The sequence below is a fragment of the Crocuta crocuta genome, unplaced genomic scaffold, assembly GCF_008692635.1.
Source record: "Crocuta crocuta isolate KB4526 unplaced genomic scaffold, BGI_CrCroc_1.0 scaffold211, whole genome shotgun sequence".
NCBI classification, from domain to species: Eukaryota; Metazoa; Chordata; class Mammalia; order Carnivora; family Hyaenidae; genus Crocuta; species Crocuta crocuta.
In genome coordinates this window covers 2,989,066-3,002,347 of record NW_027527939.1, presented here as the reverse complement: position 1 = coordinate 3,002,347, position 13,282 = coordinate 2,989,066, and positions in this window count along the sequence as shown.

Here is a 13,282-nt window from a genome sequence, read left to right as displayed (position 1 = left end):
GGGGTCCATATTAAAGTCCTTTCTCTTCCATTTGTTGTATTTGCAATTAGGGTCAATATTTTCCAAAAAAGGAATTTGAGGTCAGCTCAAGCATCTGAGTTGTACATCATAGAGCATGGAACAAATAACTTTAATCTGAAAAATATTTGAAGAGTAGATATTCATAGCTGACCTTTTTATAGGAAATAAATCAAAGAACATAATTTTGAAAACCGTTTCATTCTCAAGGTATTCTACCTAACTACAAACATCTGTAGAGGAAAAGAGTTGATCCAATGGATGAACTTCTAGTTAGTGTTTTTCTAAATGTTTATTTGTTTATTTTGAGTGGGGGGAGTGAGTGAGCAAGGAGCAGAGAGAGGGAGAGAGAGTGAATCTGAAGCACCCTCTACACTATTAGCACAGAGCCTGACGTGGGTCTTCATCTCATGAACTGTGAGATAATGACCTGAGCCAAAACCAAGAGTTTGAGTCTCAGCTGACTGAGCCCCCCAGGTGCCCTTCTAGTTAGTGTTTTATAAACAAGTCTGTGTGGGGCATCTGAGTGTCTCAGTTGTGTTCTACTCTTGGTTTCAGCTCCAGACATGATCTCACAATTCATGGGATGGAGCCCTGTGTCAGTCTTTGTGCTGACAGTGCAGAGCCTGCTTGGGATTCTCTCTCTCCTCTCTCTCTGCCTCTCTCCCCACCCTGTCTCTCTCTCAAAATAAATATAAATTTAGAAAATTAAACAAGGCTGTTTTTCTGATATAGCCTCTGCCATTTCTCTGATAATCATTTGCCAACAAGTTATACTGCTTTCTGTAACAACTCCAGTTTACAATGGTGAAACATATTAATCAGCATAACACAATATTTGTATGTTTATTGGCTGTGGAAAGGAAGTTCTCACCCAATTCAAGCTGTACCATACTTTGCAAAGAGGGTGTGAATGGTTGGGTAGGCCAGGATATATTTCTATTTGGTATTGAGATTGGAATGTGATTGATTGTAGATGCATATATCACCCTACTCTGAATCTGAAAATAAAATTCTGACAGAGACTTTGAAGGAGCATCAGTTATCTAGGGTCTGTTGTTTCAGGAAAGATGTGAATCAGGTCAAATACCCTCTCTTCTTTTCTAGGAACATCTCCTAAAAGTTGATTCCATTTGGAAATTACTTGTAGCAAATAGTGATGGTGTGCATCTGGTATCCTGACAGTTCAGAGATAGGTGGTGTAAAAAATTTTTCACTTGCAAACATTTATAAAGAGAAACCACCAATCTGGTTTAATGCTTTCAAATGGGAGTAGGGGAAGGATAACAGATAGTACAGAGGAAATTACTTTCATTACTCTTATAATGCTAGTGTAACTTTTAAGAAGCAATCAGTAAACACTCTTATTTAATAGCATCGTGACAAATCTATTCTTCATTTTAGTTTACTTCACTAAAATGGATTCCTGGGAACAAGCGAATGAAAAAATTTTAAGATTCTTGATAGTTTTCAATAAATCATTTTCCATGCAAACTGCATATTAGATAATTCCATTTTTACTAAAACTTTTCCATATGGATACTATTTCTGGGAACAGATTTTCCTTTTTAACTCTTGCCAGGGGAATTGTACAATAACAAATTTTTGTACACTGATCCACTTATTAATATAACATTTGTGATGAATTGGTATTAGAATTAAAATGATGTTAAATTATATTAAAATAATTAAGTGAAACAGAAAGAAAACAAAGCTTTTTTTTTTTCAAAACTAAAACCTAAATGAAGATAGCATAAGACAGAAAGATTGGAAAGAAGTACCAAAAACATTAATGGTTACCTTAGAGACCTTTCTTCTACTTTTCTGAATTACACCTATTTTTAAAATAGGTATACATAAAGAAAGCATATTATTAAAAAAGGGAAAAACACTAAAGCAGGTGTCCAGTTATTTTAGGAAGACTAACTCAGAATAAAGAATGTTAAAGAAATTTAGGAAAGGTATTATCTTAAGTGTCTAGAAACTATACATTGAAGCTGAGCTGTACTGGTGTGTCCTATCTAATTATTGATAGAACCCCACTGTTTCTGGTGGACTGAGAGCATTTATAATCCTTACTCTCAACAGCTTCCAAATAACAGTGTTTTGTTTTTTTTTTTCATTTGTTTTAAAGAGGGACACCAAGATAAGGGACTTGAGTTCTTGACTTAATCATATGTTATCAAAAGAGAATGTATTGATAACTGGCCTAGAATTATCATTTAGATTATGACATTCCTATTGAAAAGAATCTGAATTGGCCTGGATCCTAGCCAACCTCTAATCTCCCTCTCCCAAACCCTGGTGTTTTATAAGAATTAACCATTCTGTGGTTCAATGCCCTGGGGCTTCATCTGGACACTGTATTAGTGTTGTAATAGAGCTACGGAAAGTGTGTGACTTTTTTCCAAGCCAGAAGTCAAGCTCTATAACTTTCTGGAAGGAAACTGTCCTACTTTCTATAATTTTTTTCATTTTGTTTTATTGACTTAGCTACTTAAAGATCTAATAGTTAAAGTACTAAGACTTTTCAATAAAAAAGACATACTATCTGCACTCCAATTCTTACTAGAAAAAATAATCCTATCATCCTCTCCCATTCTATAGATATCATGACAATTGATACTGTACAAAAATGAATGGACCTGCTAACTCTCAATTTATAGATTTTATAAACTCTAATCTTCAATTAATATGTCACAAGGAAAGATGTATTCTTCTGGCTTTCAAAGAGAAGAGAAATTGGCATGTGATGCCAATTTACGTAAGGGGCATCTAGGTGGCTCAGTCAGTTGAGCATCTGACTTCAGCTCAGGTCATGATCTCGCAGTCTGTGTTCTGGAGCCCTGTGTTGTGCTCTGTGCTGACAGCTCAGACTGGAACCTGCTTGGTATTCTGGTCTCCTCTCTCTGCCCCTCCCCTGCTTGCACTCTCTTTTTCTCTCTCTGTCTCAAAAATAAATAAACACATAAAAAATAAAGTTTTTATTTAAATTCCAGTTAGTTAACATACAGTGTAACATTAGTTTTGGGTGTACAATTTAGTGATTCAGTACTTCCATACAAAACCTGTTTTTCAATATCTTATAGTTGGTAAATACCAGAACTATGATTTAAAACCTTATCTTTATGCTAGCCCATTTTTAGCACTATACTGCATTTAACTTATTGATAACAATTTCTTATAAAACCACTATTCAATATGATGCGCTTGACTTTCAAGCATCCAACTGATAAAAATACATATAAAAATATATTGGAATCTTTGGAAAGCACTGAAGACATGTCTTCTACTTATGAAGACACTATCCACAATCACGAATTAATATGAAAAATAAACAGCCAAAAACTCCTTTCTAATTGTCAAGTGTAGACAATTAAGGCCTAGAGTGATAGAATTGATTTGTTATATAAATGAGAAACAGAAAAAAATATTTCTTCTTTTGCCTTGCACTCCTACAGCTCAAATTAACACTTATAATTACTTCAGCCCCCTGTTACCCATGTTTTGTTTCTAATTCTGTTTTTACCATAGACTCCTTTAATTACAAGTTTCCTCAAACCCTTATTGAGCAAATTTATGTGTGATTAATGTATAAATTATTGTGGGATTTTTTTCTAGATAATTTTTACTTAAGATATTAGTAAGCTATATACTTGAATACAGTAGCTTTTCACCTATTATTTTTATAAGGGTCTGTTGCATTACAAGCAGCTCTCTCTTCCTCACTCGTCTCTACTCTATGTTATTTTGGGATTTTTAAAGAAATTTAAGTCATATCCTGCTCTTAAAGATGATGCTTGGGTTTATTTTTTCCTTTACATATAAACACATATTTTCAAAATCCCACCGGTAACGATCACTTCAACAGCAAAAAATCCTTATATTTTTTGTAAGATATTTTCCTTTGGAAATGACTTGAGTTGAAACTTTTCTCTATATCTTACCTCGTGACTGTGTTTTAAAGTCATTCTCACCATTCCATTCTATTAAGTAATAGAAAACATCCCCAGGAACTTGAATTCCATTTGCATTTTTCAGATGAGACCAAAAGATTCTCACTTTGAAAGATGATTGTTCTCCTTCCTAAAAATAAATATGAGAAAGAATTGCTACAATCAGGCAATTCATCTGTACATGAATTTTCCTAAGAACATATCAAGGAAAGAAAACATATTAAAAATAAGGATCCATGATGCAACTCTGGTTTCCCAGGATTTGTCCTAAAGTTGATGCTTACTCGAGAGATTCAGCTTCTCTTGGAAGTTAATTTAGCACTTATTTTTACAAACTTCTTCAATCTCTTAAGACTGTGAATCAGAAACAGGATTTTCTAGAGATGAAAGTCCCTGACTTATGCACATTCTAAAGACCCAGTTACCTTCACTGAAAGAGAATCTTCCCCAGCCATAGATTTCTTGGAGTATTCATTGTATATGGCTATATTTGGTGGCTTCTTCAGAAGCAGGGATTAGAATCAGAATATGCCCAAAATATCTCAGAAGAATTAACATTTCCCCAAGAATTTGTTTTTCATTTTGTTCCACAGATAATACCAGGTCGATCCTAATAAACTCCTAAATCGTCATTTCACCTCTTTATTCTCTTTTTATTTTCATATTTTTGTTATTTCTAGACCACACAGTACACATTTTTCTTTATACCAGTATAATAATAGTATACATTTTAATCAGTTCTTGCCACTTTATAGCAATATTTTTGTGATTTTTCTCTGCAATATTACTTTTTTTACATTTGAAGAATACTTAATTAAGTGGAATTACTATAATCTGGATACAATTTTAATAGTATTGGGAATTTTAATTTGTCTTAAATTTTATGAGATTTTGATGTAATGACCACTGATGTCTGTGTATTAGGCTATCTAGTCTGCTTTTCCTTCTACTGAAAATTCAGACCTTAAATTAAATCTCTAGAGATTAAGACTATAGAATGAAAGTGAGAGAATTGAGAGAATTTTTAGTGCATATGCAAAGTTATATTTCCAATCCAAAACTTAACATTTTATGTTGCTGCTGAAGTATTTGCACAGAAAATTTTTGTGTATTTTGTGGAACCACAAAGAGGGTTAATTCTTTTCTGCTTGTATAAAACATTACATTTAGCTTTTCATTTTTGTGATTGCCAGTTAGATTGAACATTTCTTTTATGTTTATTTATTGCTTATTTTTTCTCTTTTGTTGTCCACAACATGATTTGCTTAACTATCTTGGTATTTTGATAACTTAACTCTTAATTAGTGTGAACACTTGATACATTATCATTTTCTTCTTTAAATTTTTTGCAAATATTTTTCCCTGTTGTGGTTTTCCTTCTTATTTTTGACTTCTTATTTTAATTTTAAGTGAGTTAAGATTTTCATATGGATCCCTAAAAAAATAAAATGAAATTTTCTTCTATGACTTGATTTTTCTTCTGTGTTATCCATATAACTATATTATGTTCAATACATGTAAAAGATTTCTTTTTTAAAAATATTAACTGATTTTTCCAAAATACTTAAAAAAATTTTTTTGGCATTTATTTATTTTTGAGAGACAGGGACAGAGTGCGAGCAGGGGAGGGGCAGAGAGAGAAGGAGACACAGAATCCAAAGCAGGCTTCAGGCTCTGAGCAAGCGTTCAGCACAGAGCCGGATGTGGGGCTGGAACCCATGAACTGTGAGATCATGACCTGAGTCGAAGTCGGAAACTTAACCGACTGAGCCACCCAGGCGCCCCCCAAAATACTTTATTAAAAATGTGTCATAGACTTCCCTTACTTATTCACTCACCAAGTATTTACTGAGCACCTGTTATGGACCTGGCACTACGGCAACACTGAGATAAACTTGGACAAACTGACAGAAAAAATACAGGTTCAGAAATAGAGATTCAGACATTTCAAAGATAAACATTATAAGCATATTATAATCCTAAAGTTTCTACCTTATCTGTAATTTACATCTTCTTATGCTTAACAATATATCATAAGCAGTTTTTCATATATCATTAAATGTTTGGGTACCATATGTTTTATAGTGGCTACATAGTAATCTATTATATTTACCTTTCAAGATTTACTTAATCTGTTCTCCAATAATGGGCATTTGTCTTGGTTTTATTTTTTACTATTATAAACAGTGCTGCAATAATAATTGTAGCATTCCAAAAGAAATGCTTATATTTTATTTATTTTTAGATTAATCTCAATAACTTTCATGGTGAATTATGAATAATGAATTATGAAAGGAGAGGTAAAGATAATTAAATGCATACTCCAAAACAATCATTCTAGTGAAACAGTAAAATTCATTTAGAATTGGATCATAGATCTGGAATTCACCTTTACATTAATTGAGTTCTAAGCCATATATGACAAAAGCACATGTACAATATGGTTGATGTTCATCTTACTTCTACTTCCAAACTTAGTGATGGTTAGAGCCCTTTATGAGGTCACACAGGTTATTTTGAGGCAGTTCTCATCATCAGAAAGTTCTTAACATTTAACCGTATATGTAAGTCTATGTAATCAACTCTCATCTTCTCTAATGGAACAACAAAAAGTATATACTTCTTTTTCATGACAGCTTTTCAAGTTTTTTTAGATTGCTATGATCTTTTTCTTTTTATTGAAGTATAATTGACATACAAAATTATTTTCAGGCAAAAAAACCATAAATACTTGAATCTTTTTGTTGAAGTATAATTGACGTACAACATTTATTTTCAGGAAAAAAAACCCCATAATTATTTGACATGTGCCTATAATGCAAAATGATCACCACAATACATATAGTTACTAGCTCTCATCATACAAAGTTAGGTTTTTTTTTTTCCTTGTGAAGGGTACTTTTAAGATTTACTTAGCATCTTTCAAAATTTCAGTATAATGTTATTGGCTGTAGCCACCGTACCGTACATTACATCTCCATGACTTATATGTTTTATAACTTGAATTTTGTTCCTCTTTATCTCCACCTATTTCACCCCTTCTCCCCAGCCCTCTGGCACCCATCAATCTGCTTTCTGTATCTATGAACTTTGTTTTGTTTGTTCATTTTTTTTGGTTTTGTTTTGGACTCCACATAGAAGTGAAATTATGCAGTATTTGTCTTTATCTGATTTATTTCACTTAGCATAAAACCCTTAATGTCCATTCATGCTGTCACAAATGGCAAAATTTCATTTTTTATGACCTATTAGTATACCATTGTGTGTGTGTGTATGTGTGTGTGTGTGTATCCTTACCCACTCTTCTATTGATATAGCAGGTTGGCTGTTGTAAATAATGCTTCACTTAACCTAGAGGTGCATATATCTTTGTAAATTAGAGGTTTTGTTTTCTTTGGATAGATACCCAGAAGTGGAATTGCTGGATCATATATATGGTAGTTCTACTAATTTTTTGAGGAACTTTCATACTGTTTGCCATAGTGACTGCACCAACTGTGCACAAGATTTCCTTCTCTCCATATCCACCTAACACTTATCATTTCTCGTCCTTTTGATGATAGCCATTCTCACAGGTGTAAGATAATATCTCATTGTGGTTTTGACTTACATTTTTCTGATGATTAGTGATGATGAGAATTTTTTATGTACCTTTTGGCTATCTGTATGTCTTCCTTGGAAAAATGTCTGTTCAAGTCCTCTGACCATTTTTTATTAGGTTGTTATCTTGATATTGAGTTGTATGAGTTTTAAAAAATACTTAGATGTTAATTCTATTTTATATGTAATATTGATCTATTACATCAATTCTAATTGGATGTATCATTTATTGGATATATTGGAGAAGCAAATATCTTCTCACATTCAGTAGGTTGCCTTTTCATTTTGTTGATGGTTTTCTTCACCGTGCAGAAGCTTTTTATTTTGATGTAGTCCAATTTATTTAATTTTGCTTTTGTTGCCATTTCCTTTGGAGTCAGATTTTAAAAAAATATATCACCAAGGTCAATGTCAGGGAGCTTACTGTCCATTTTTGCTTCTAGGAGTTTCACGATTTCTGGCCTTACACTCAAGTCTTTAATCCATTTTGAGTAGATTTTTGTGTATGGTGTAATATAGTGGTCTAGTTTTATTCCTTTGCATTTAGCTTTCTAATTTTCCCAATACCATTTATTAAAGGGACTATCCTTTCCCCATTGTGTATTCTTGCCACCTTTGTTGTGAACTAATTGATCATATATGTGTGGGTTTATTTTTGGGCTTCGTATTCTTGTTCCATTGATCTGTGTGCCTGTTTTTATGCCAATAACATAGTGCTTTGGTTACTATAGCTTAGTAGTACAGTTTGAAATTAGAGAGAATGATGTCTCCACCTTTGTTCTTTTTTTAAGATTGCTTTGGTTATTCAGAATCTTTTGTGGTTCCATACAGATTTTACTATTATTTTTTCTATTGCTGTCAATTTCCCCCATTAGATCTCTTAATATTTGCTTTATATGTTTAGGCCTTTTTATATTGCATATGTAGATATTTACAAATGCTATATATTCTTGCTGCATTGACCCCATTATCATTATGTAATTTTTGTCTTTTACTAGTCTTTGTATTAAAAGTCTGTTTTATCTGGAATGCCTGGGTGGCTCAGTTGGTTGAGTGTCTGACTTCAGCTCAGGTCATGACTTCACAGTTTGTGAGTTTGAGCCCACTGGGCTCTGTGCTCAGAGCCTGGATCCTGCTTTGGATTCTGTGTCTCCTTTTCTCTCTTCCTCCCCTGCTTGCACTCTGTCTCTCTGTCTCTCTCTCAAAAATAAATAAAGATTAAAAAAATTAAGTCTATTTTATCTGATATAAGTAGAGCTACCCTAGCTTTACACTGGTTTCCATTTGCATGAAACATCTTTTTCCATCCCTTCATTTTCAGTGTGTGTGTCATTATGTCTGAAATGATTATCTTATAGGCAGCATATAGACAGGTCTTGTTTATTTAACCATGCATCCAGTTTATGTATTTTGATTGAAGAATTTAACTTTACATTTAAATTATTTACATTTAATTTTTATGTATGTATTCCTTGCCATTTTGTTAACATTCTAGTTGTTTTGTAGCTCTTCTCTGTTCCTTTCTTCTCTTGTTTTCTTCCCTTTTGGTTTGATGATTTTCTATAGTGTGATTCTTAGAGTCCTTTCTCATTACTTTTGTGTCCTTTCTTTTCAGCTTAAATGAATCCCTGTATCATTTCTTGTTGGCCCAGTTTACTGGTGATAAACTGCTTTGGCTTTTGTTTGTCTGGAAAGCTCTTTCTTTTTCCCTCAATTCTGAATGATAACCTTGATAGGTTGAGTATTCTTGATTGGATTTTTCTCTTCAGCACTTTGGATATACCATGCCACTCCCTTCTGGCCCGGAAAGTTTCTGCTGAGAAATACACTGATAATCTAATAGGGATTCCCTTGTATGTAACAAGTTGTTTTTCTCTTCCTGCCTTTAAGATTTTGTCTTTATCTTTAAATCTTCACATTTAATTATGTGTTTTGGTGTGGGTCTCTTTGGGTTTATGTTTAGGACTCTCTGGGCTTCCTGGATCTGGATGTCTGTTTCCTTCCTCAAGTTAGGGAAGTTTTCAGAATTATTTCTTCGAATATGTTTTATTCCTCCCTTCTCCTTTTGGTACCTCTGTAATGAGAATGTTATTCTGTTCAATGTTGACCCATATTCACTTCTTAGAACCCTTTTTCTTTTTGCTGCTCTTTTGAGGTAGTTCAACTTCCTTGTCTTCCAGATTACTAATTCCTTCTTCTGCTTTATCTAGTCTGTTGAAAATCTCTAGTGTATTTTTCAGTTCAGTTATTACATTCTTTAGCTCTATGACTTCTGTTTGGTGCTTTCTTAGATTTTCTGTCTCTTTGTTGACGTTCTTGTCATGTTCATCCATTCTTCTCCCGAGTTTATCAGTATTTTGAACTCTTTATCAGGTAAATTACTTATCTCTATTTCATTACAGTTTATTTCTGGGGTTTTATCTTGCTTTTTCATTTGGAACATATTCCTCTCCTCTTTTTGCTTGACTCTCTATGTTTCTTTCTATGGATTATGTGAAATATCTCTCCCAGTCTTAAAGGAGTGGACGTATATAGGAAATGAAACATTGTGTAACCTTGCCCTAGCTCTTGGTTGTCTCTCAAACTTTCGAGAATGTCTAAGTAGGCTCATTTATTCTCAATAAATTTATTCTTGATAGATATTCTTGTTGAGGGAATGCCAAGGTCTCTTAGTGTTCAGAGCGAAAGATCTCAGGCAGCTCCTAGTTTTAGGCTGATTTGAATCTAAACCCGCAAGTAGCACTACATACAGTACTATGGAACAAAAATTATAAACTCTGCTGACCTTCATACCAGGTGATCTGGAGGTGTCCACTTGGAGACAGTTTCCAGATAGGTATATGACTCCTTTCTAGGAGGTACTGGCAAGCTGCAGTGAAGCCAAGGAAGCATTCAAAGATGGAATTCTCTGGCCTATGTTACCTGAGAGTACTTCTGTAGCCTCTAGATGTGTAGTCATCCTGAAGCTTGCCCCTTAGTCTGAAGCTCCAGGACAAGTAAGTGGGCCTTTTTCACAAGAAGACTGGGAATTTGTTTTGGTATTCTGTCTGTGCAGTGCCCTGTTGGTGATAACCTGCCAAGACTGTCTCTCCAATTGTTTCAGGCCCATGGGGCCCAGAAATGCAATCCTTGCTGGCCACCAGAACCAGGCACAGAAAGGGTGTCCCTTCTGTGGGCTGTGTACGTCCACTGGCTTTATTGGAGCTATAGGAGGAAGCATGGGAGAAGAATGCTTAGCATTCATCTCTGGCAGGGCCTTGGGCTGGCCCAGGGGCAGGGCCTGCCCACCAGCACTAGCTGCATAGAGGGAGAGCACAAAAATTTCACCTGCAAGTACCAGTGCTAGCAAGGTAAAAGGGGAATCCAAAAATAGGCCTACTAGTACCATTGTTCCTGAGAGAATCCTAACAGGCTCCTGCTCCTCTGGCAGACACTTTAAGATTAGTAAATAAGTCTCCTTCTCATATGGTCTAGGTGCTTTTCAAACTGCTGTATTTGTGCTGGGTCCTGGGGTGAGTGAGTCTGTGCATAAACTCTTTAAGAGTAGTATCAGTTCCCTATATGGCCCTATGGTTCCCCTGGATGTAAGCCCCACTGGTTTTCAAGGCCAGATGTTTTGGGGGATCATTTCTATGTTGCAGGTACCAAGAGTTAAGGTGCTTAATGTGAGGCACAAGCCTTTTGTTTCTCAGGAGGAAACTTCGTAATATCCATCTTGATTGTGGGTCACACAGGGACAGGGTGCTGGTGAGGTTTTTGGTGAGACAGCATCTCTGTCTCTCCAATCTTGATTTAACCTTTTATTCTTTGTTGTGGAAAAGATATTCAGTTTTCAGTTTTCAGAGGGAGTTATTTCATATGTAGAGACAGGTTTGTGGTGTCCATGGGAGGAGATGAGTTCAGGATCTTCCTATGCCACTATCTTGAGCTTCCTTCCTCTGAGTCTTTCTTGCAACAGGTTACATTTCCTTCTTCCTTCCTTCAGCTATTCCCCATGTGTTTGGTTAAAATAATTAAGAACATGTATTACTGAAGAGATTATTTTAGGATTACGAGGCTCTTCATTATAAATAAGGATCTCTCCAATGTATTGTACTTTGGTTACTGTTTTTGCCTGACTCTATAGGAGCAAAGCATTTTCTGTCACTTAGGAGACAGAGAGTAAGGTGGTTGAGAACATTGTATTTTGGAGTTACAGACAGTCCAATTTGTTAAGCACTACCTCAGTGACCTTAGCAAGGTCACTATACCTCTCTAGCTCTAGGTTCCATGTCTGTAAAATGAGGCACTTAAAAATTCCTACCTGATATTCCTACCTGAATTAATAAGACAATGCATTTGAAGAATTCAACATAGTTATGGGTGCATAGTTGGTACTCCATAAAAGTGTTTGCCATTTTAATTATGTTGAATATTTTAAATATAAATTTTGCTATTATAGAAGGTATTTTGCTCTGGAGTTGGACAAACGTGTTAGGACCTCGGTTTCCTGACCTGTAGTTTGTTGACATTGAGTTAGCTACTTGAGTTGTAAAACGAGTATTATATTGTAAGGCTGTTATATGATAAAAACTACATATCATGGTTTTTTGGTATTTAAAAGACCCTCCACAGAAGACAGTTAACATTATTGCATTTGGTTATGAGTTATTGAATCTTAGTATAGTTTCCCTAAGGTTGATGCTGCAAATAATCATTCTCTGTTTTAGTAAATAAAACAGACATGTAATCATTCTGCTTCAGTATGAAGCTATAAAAATCAATAGAGCATCAAAGTGAATCACTGCTACTAACGAATGGAATCTATTTTTTGATGAGTTGGGGAAAATACAGATTGCCTGGTGAGACAACATTGTATAACTTACTGAATTTGATTACACAAAATCTTGACAAGTGATTTCAGATGACTTCATCTAAATTAGAGGAGGTGTATTTTTATTGTGAAGTGTATTCAGGTCAGTTCAACTCAACAAGCACATTGGCAGACCAAAAGGCTGTAGGAAACGTAATGTATGGGTATGTACCCATGGCTATGGGTAATGTACATCTCACACAAGTCATGAGTTCCTGCTTAAAATGGCATTTCTGCCACAGTTCCTAATTGGCCTTTCAGTTTTCACTCTGTATTTCTTTAATATATTCTCCAGATATCATGTTGGATCTTCTTAAAATGTAATGCACATCAAACTACCACTCTGGTTATAGCTTAATATGCATTCTATTTGGATTTCTTTTCTGATTCATTGTTGCCTATGCCTTACTTATTAAATATTTTTAATGAGTATCATCTCTTGTCAGGGCTTAGTTTTACATTCATTCTCAGACTTTGAAATGACCACCACTGGATATATTGTGAGGACCACTTTCTAGACAGTGAACTTTGTCTCAAAAAGACAGAAGATATTGCAATCTGACTACACATTCTCGACTTTCACATGCAGCACAGTTTCTTGTAAAAAGTAATGTAAGACATTTGGAAGAAGTAGGGCTCATACTTTCAAGAGTCAGGGCTGTCATTCTCATGCTCATATTTGAGTGCTCCATTTGCAGCCAGGTAGCACATTTTATTCCTCCTGGAGCTTTATGTGGAGTGGGAGTGGGTGAGAGCAGGGTATGACAGGAGCACAAGACTTATCAAGTGAGCATGGCCAATTGTCTTCTCACTGCAGTTCCCTGTGTCCAGTGCTACCAGATACTGATAAATTTTT